We start from the raw sequence: 7,605 nt of genomic DNA, 5'->3' as shown, positions 1-7,605 counted from the left end.
CTAAGTTCCCGGCCGGTCACCCATCCTCTCACTACCCCAGCCTGAGCACACTTAACTTCCGGGGTCTATTCCCCCTCGTTTCCAAGTGCGCACTTGTTGTTTTCCTGACAAATAGTAAGATGTCAATCCTATTAACCCTAAGGAGTTTAGCTTGAGCATTAAGTCACATGTTTCACTTTTTGAGTTTGAAACTATTATTCTAGAAAACAATAATTATTTAGTAACACTAATATTCCTTGAATAAGTAGTTTGGCCATAGTTTGACCACGATTTGACCATAGTTTGACCAGATTTGACCAAAATTCAAAAAAATGAAATAATTATTTAGTAACACTAATTTCTTGAATAATTATTTAGTAACACTAATACTTCTTGAATAAGTAGTTTGACCAGATTTGACCAAAATCCAAAAAAACTGAAATAATTATTTAGTAACACTAATATTCTTGAATAATTATTTAGTACCAATAGTACTTCTTGAATAAGTAGTTTGACCAGATATAACCAAAATTAAAAAAACTGAAATTTGAGCATAACTTTTTTTCCTTTTAGAATTTGAGGATTCTAAAAATTTGCAAACAGGCCGTAGGCCGTCAAAATCGGATGCGGATTTTCGTGCTGAACATTTTCATATATTATACGTTTTTTCTGACATCGTATGCAAACGTTATAACTGTTTTACATTTTCCCTAATTACCCCTCATCATTGCTCAATTTAATCTGTAATCTCTAATCACCCCTCATCAGTCCAAATCATCTAACTTCCCGGCCGATCACCCAGCCTCTCACTACCCCAGCCTGAGCACGCTTAACTTTCGGGTTCTATTCCCCGTCGTTTCCAAGTCCGCACTTGTTGGTTTTCTAACAATAGTAAGATGTCAATTCTAATCACCCCTCATCACTACTCAATTTAATCTATAATCTCTAATCACCCCTCATCATTCCAAATCATCTAACTTTACGGCCGATCACCCGTCCTCTCACTACCCCAGCCTGAGCACACTTAACTTCCGGGGTCTATTCCCCCTCGTTTCCAAGTCTGCACTTGTTGTTTTCCTGACAATAGTAAGATGTCAATCCTATTAACCCTCAGGAGTTTAGCTTGAGCATTAAGTCACATGTTTCACTGTTTGAGTTTGAAATTATTATTCTAAAAAACAATAATTATTTCGTAACACTAATATTCTTTGAATAAGTAGTTTGACCATAGTTTGACCATGATTTGACCACAGTTTGACCAGATTTGACCAAAATTCAAAAAAACAAAATAATTATTTGGTAACAATAATATTCTTGAATAATTATTTAGTAACACTAATACTTCTTGAATAAGTAGTTTGACCACGGTTTGACCAGATTTGACCAAAATCCAAAAAAACTGAAATAATTATTTAGTAACACTAATATTCTTCAATAATTATTTAGTCCCACTAGTACTTCTTGAATAAGTAGTTTGGCCATAGTTTGACCAGATATAACCAAAATTAAAAAAACTTAAATTTGTGCATAACTTTATTTCCTTTTAGAATTTGAGGATTCTAAAAATTTGCAAACAGGCCATAGGCCGTCAAAATCGGATGCGGATTTTCGTGCTGAACATTTTGATATATTATACGTTTTTTCCTGACCTCGTATGCAAAATTTATAGCCGTTTTGCATTTTCCCTAATTACCCCTCATCATTGCTCAATTTAATGTGTAATCTCTAATCGCCCCTCATCATTCCAAATCATCTAACTTCCCGGCCGGTCACCCAGCCTCTCACTACCCCAGCCTGAGCACGCTTAACTTTCGGGTTCTATTCCCCCTCGTTTCCAAGTCCGCACTTGTTGTTTTTCTAACAATAGTAAGATGTCAATCCTAATCACCCCTCATCACTGCTCAATTTAATCCGTAATCTCTAATCTCCCCTCATCATTCCAAATCATCTAAGTTCCCGGCCGGTCACCCATCCTCTCACTACCCCAGCCTGAGCACACTTAACTTCCGGGGTCTATTCCCCCTCGTTTCCAAGTCTGCACTTGTTGTTTTCCTGACAAATAGTAAGATGTCACTCCTATTAACCCTCAGGAGTTTAGCTTGAGCATTATGTCACATGTTTCACTGTTTGAGTTTGAAACTATTATTCTAAAAAATAATAATTATTTAGTAACACTAATATTCTTGAATAATTATTTAGTAACACCAATACTTCTTGAATAAGTAGTTTGACCACAGTTTGACCAGATTTGACCAAAATTCAAAAAAACTGAAATAATTATTTAGTAACACTAATATTCTTGAATAATTATTTAGTACCACTAATACTTCTTGAATAAGGAGTTTGACCATAGTTTGACCAGATATAACCAAAATTAAAGAAAACTGAAATTTGAGCATAACTTTTTTTCCTTTTAGAATTTGAGGATTCTAAAAATATGCAAGCAGCCCGTAGGCCGTCAAAATCGGATGCGGATTTTCGTGCTGGACATTTTGATATATTATACATTTTTTCTGACATCGTATGCAAAAGTTGTAGCCGTTTTACATTTTCCCTAGTTACCCCTCATCATTGCTCATATTAATCTGTAATCTCTAATCACCCCTCATCATTCCAAATCATCTAACTTCCCGGCCGGTCACCTAGCCTCTCACTACCCCAGCCTAAGCACGCTTAACTGTCGGGTTCTATTCCCCCTCGTGTAAGATGTCAATCCTAATCACCCCTCATCACTACTCAATTTAATCTGTAATCTCTAATCACCCCTCATCATTCCAAATCATCTAACTTTCCGGCCGGTCACCCATCCTCTCACTACCCCAGCCTGAGCACACTTAACTTCCGGGGTCTATTCCCCCTCGTTTCCAAGTCTGCACTTGTTGTTTTCCTGACAATAGTAAGATGTCAATCCTATTAACCCTCAGGAGTTTAGCTTGAGCATTAAGTCACATGTTTCACTGTTTGAGTTTGAAACTATTATTCTAAAAAACAATAATTATTTTGTAACACTAATATTCTTTGAATAAGTAGTTTGGCCATAGTTTGACAATGATTTGACCACAGTTTGACCAAAATTCAAAAAAAACAAAATAATTATTTCGTAACACTAATATTCTTGAATAATTATTTAGTAACACTAATACTTTTTGAATAAGTAGTTTGACCTCAGTTTGACCAGATTAGACCAAAATTCAAAAAAACTGAAATAATTATTTAGTAACACTAATATTCTTGAATAATTATTTAGTACCACTAGTGCTTCTTGAATAAGTAGTTTGACCATAGTTTGACCAGATATAACCAAAATTAAAAAAACTAAAATTTGTGCATAACTTTTTTCCTTTTAGAATTTGAGGATTCTAAAAATTTGCAAACAGGCCGTAGGCCGTCAAAATCGGATGCGGATTTTTGTGCTGAACATTTTGATAGATTATACGGTTTTTTTCTGACATCGTATGCAAAAGTGATACCCGTTTTACATTTTCCCTAATTACCCCTCATCATTGCTGAATTTAATCTGTAATCTCTAATCACCCTTCATCATTCCAAATCATCTAACTTCGCGGCCGGTCACCCAGCCTCTCACTACTCCAGCCTAAGCACGCTTAACTTTCGGGTTCTATTCCCCCTCGTTTCCAAGTCCGCACTTGTTGTTTTTCTAACAATAGTAAGATGTCAATCCTAATCACCCCTCATCACTGCTCAATTTAATCCGTAATCTCTAATCACCCCTCATCATTCCAAATCATCTAAGTTCCCGGCCGGTCACCCATCCTCTCACTACCCCAGCCTGAGCACACTTAACTTCCGGGGTCTATTCCCCCTCGTTTCCAAGTGTGCACTTGTTGTTTTCCTGACAAATAGTAAGATGTCAATCCTATTAACCCTAAGGAGTTTAGCTTGAGCATTAAGTCACATGTTTAACTTGTTGAGTTTTAAATTATTATTCTAAAAACAATAATTATTTAGTAACACTAATATTCCATGAATAAGTAGTTTGGCCATAGTTTGACCACGATTTGACCATAGTTTGACCAGATTTGACCAAAATTCAAAAAAATGAAATAATTATTTAGTAACACTAATTTCTTGAATAATTATTTAGTAACACTAATACTTCTTGAATAAGTAGTTTGACCAGATTTGACCAAAATCCAAAAAAACTGAAATAATTATTTAGTAACACTAATATTCTTGAATAATTATTTAGTACCACTAGTACTTCTTGAATAAGTAGTTTGACCACATATAACCAAAATTAAAAAAAACTGAAATTTGAGCATAACTTTTTTTCCTTTTAGAATTTGAGGATTCTAAGAATTTGCAAAAAGGCCGTAGGCCGTCAAAATCGGATGCGGATTTTCGTGCTGAACATTTTCATATATTATACGTTTTTTCTGACATCGTATGCAAACGTTATAACCGTTTTACATTTTCCCTAATTACCCCTCATCATTGCTCAATTTAATTTGTAATCTCTAATCACCCCTCATCATTCCAAATCATCTAACTTCCCGACCGATCACCCAGCCTCTCACTACCCCAGCCTGAGCACGATTAACTTTCGGGTTCTATTCCCCCTCGTTTCCAAGTCCGCACTTGTTGGTTTTCTAACAATAGTAAGATGCCAATTCTAATCACCCCTCATCACTACTCAATTTAATCTATAATCTCTAATCACCCCTCATCATTCCAAATCATCTAACTTCCCGGCCAGTCAGCCAGCCTCTCACTACCCCAGCCTGAGCACGCTTAACTTTCGGGTTCTATTCCACCTCGTTTCCAAGTCCGCACTTGTTGTTTTTCTAACAATAGTAAGATGTCAATCCAAATCACCCCTCATCACTGCTCAATTTAATCCGTAATCTCTAATCTCCCCTCATCATTCCAAATCATCTAAGTTCCCGGCCGGTCACCCATCCTCTCACTACCCCAGCCTGAGCACACTTAACTTCCGGGGTCTATTCCCCCTCGTTTCCAAGTCTGCACTTGTTGTTTTCCTGACAATAGTAAGATGTCAATCCTATTAACCCTCAGGAGTTTAGCTTGAGCATTAAGTCACATGTTTCACTGTTTGAGTTTGAAACTATTATTCTAAAAAACAATAATTATTTTGTAACACTAATATTCTTTGAATAAGTAGTTTGACCATAGTTTGACCATGATTTGACCACAGTTTGACCAGATTTGACCAAAATTCAAAAAAACAAAATAATTATTTGGTAACAATAATATTCTTGAATAATTATTTAGTAACACTAATACTTCTTGAATAAGTAGTTTGACCACCATTTGACCAGATTTGACCAAAATTCAAAAAAACTGAAATAATTATTTAGTAACACTAATATTCTTAAATAATTATTTAGTACCACTAGTACTTCTTGAATAAGTAGTTTGGCCATAGTTTGACCAGATATAACCAAAATTAAAAAAACTGAAATTTGTGCGTAACTTTTTTTCCTTTTAGAATTTGAGGATTCTAAAAATTTGCAAAAAGGCCATAGGCCGTCAAAACCGGATGCGGATGTTTGTGCTGAACATTTTGATATATTATACGTTTTTTCCTGACCTCGTATGCAAAATTTATAGCCGTTTTACATTTTCCCTAATTACCCCTCATCATTGCTCAATTTAATGTGTAATCTCTAATCGCCCCTCATCATTCCAAATCATCTAACTTCCCGGCCGGTCAGCCAGCCTCTCACTACCCCAGCCTGAGCACGCTTAACTTTCGGGTTCTATTCCACCTCGTTTCCAAGTCCGCACTTGTTGTTTTTCTAACAATAGTAAGATGTCAATCCAAATCACCCCTCATCACTGCTCAATTTAATCCGTAATCTCTAATCTCCCCTCATCATTCCAAATCATCTAAGTTCCCGGCCGGTCACCCATCCTCTCACTACCCCAGCCTGAGCACACTTAACTTCCGGGGTCTATTCCCCCTCGTTTCCAAGTCTGCACTTGTTGTTTCCCTGACAAATAGTAAGATGTCACTCCTATTAACCCTCAGGAGTTTAGCTTGAGCATTAAGTCACATGTTTCACTGTTTTAGTTTGAAACTATTATTCTAAAAAACAATAATTATTTTGTAACACTAATATTCTTTGAATAAGTGGTTTGACCATAGTTTGACCACGATTTGACCACAGTTTGACCAGATTTGACCAAAATTCAAAAAAAACAAAATAATTATTTCGTAACATTAATATTCTTGAATAATTATTTAGTAACACTAATACTTCTTGAATAAGTAGTTTGACCACAGTTTGACCAGATTTGACCAAAATTCAAAAAAACTGAAATAATTATTTAGTAACACTAATATTCTTTAATAATTATATAGTACCACTAGTACTTCTTGAATAAGTAGTTTGGCCATAGTTTGACCAGATATAACCAAAATTAAAAAAACTGAAATTTGAGCATAACTTTTCTTCCTTTTAGAATTTGAGGATTCTAAAAATTTGCAAACAGGCCATAGGCCATCAAAATCAGATGCGGATTTTCGTGCTGAACATTTTGATATATTATATGTTTTTTCTGACATCGTATGCAAAATTTATAGCCGTTTTACATTTTCCCTAATTACCCCTCATCATTGCTCAATTTAATCTGTAATCTCTAATCACCCCTCATCATTCCAAATCATCTAACTTCCCGGCCGGTCACCCAGCCTCTCACTACCCCGGCCTGAACACGCTTAACTTTCGGGTTCTATTCCCCCTCGTTTCCAAGTCCGCACTTGTTGTTTTTCAAACAATAGTAAGATGTCAATCCTAATCACCCCTCATCACTACTCAATTTAATCTGTAATCTCTAATCACCCCTCACATTCCAAATCATCTAACTTCCCGGCCGGTCACCCATCCTCTCACTACCCCAGCCTGAGCACACTTAACTTCCGGGGTCTATTCCCCCTCGTTTCCAAGTCTGCACTTGTTGTTTTCCTGACAATAGTAAGATGTCAATCCTATTAACCCTCAGGAGTTTAGCTTGAGCATTAAGTCACATGTTTCACTGTTTGAATTTGAAACTATTATTCTAAAAAACAATAGAATAAGTAGTTTGACCAAATTTGACCAAAATTCAAAAAAATGAAATAATTATTTAGTAACACTAATATTCTTGAATAATTATTTAGTAACACTAATACTTCTTGAATAAGTAGTTTGACCACAGTTTGACCAGATTTGACCAACATTCAAAAAAACTGAAATAATTATTTAGTAACACTAATATTCTTGAATAATTATTTAGTACCACTAGTACTTCTTGAATAAGTAGTTTCACCATAGTTTGACCAGATATAACCAAAATTAAAAAAAAACATAAATTTGAGCATAACTTTTTTCCTTTTAGAATTTGAGGACTCTAAAAATTTGCAAATAGGCCATAGGCCGTCAAAATCAGATGCGGATTTTCGTGCTGAACATTTTGATATATTATACGTTTTTTTCTAACATCGTATGCAAAAGTTATAGCCGTTTTAAATTTTCCCTAATTACCCCTCATCATTGCTCAATTTAATCTGTAATCTCTAATCACCCCTCATCATTCCAAATCATCTAACTTCCCGACCGGTCACCCAGCATCTCACAGCCCCAGCCTGAGCACGCTTAACAT

This window comes from Triticum aestivum, chromosome 3D, assembly GCF_018294505.1.
Source record: "Triticum aestivum cultivar Chinese Spring chromosome 3D, IWGSC CS RefSeq v2.1, whole genome shotgun sequence".
NCBI classification, from domain to species: Eukaryota; Viridiplantae; Streptophyta; class Magnoliopsida; order Poales; family Poaceae; genus Triticum; species Triticum aestivum.
The sequence above is the reverse complement of the archived record's forward strand: the minus strand, read 5'-3'. Positions refer to the sequence as shown.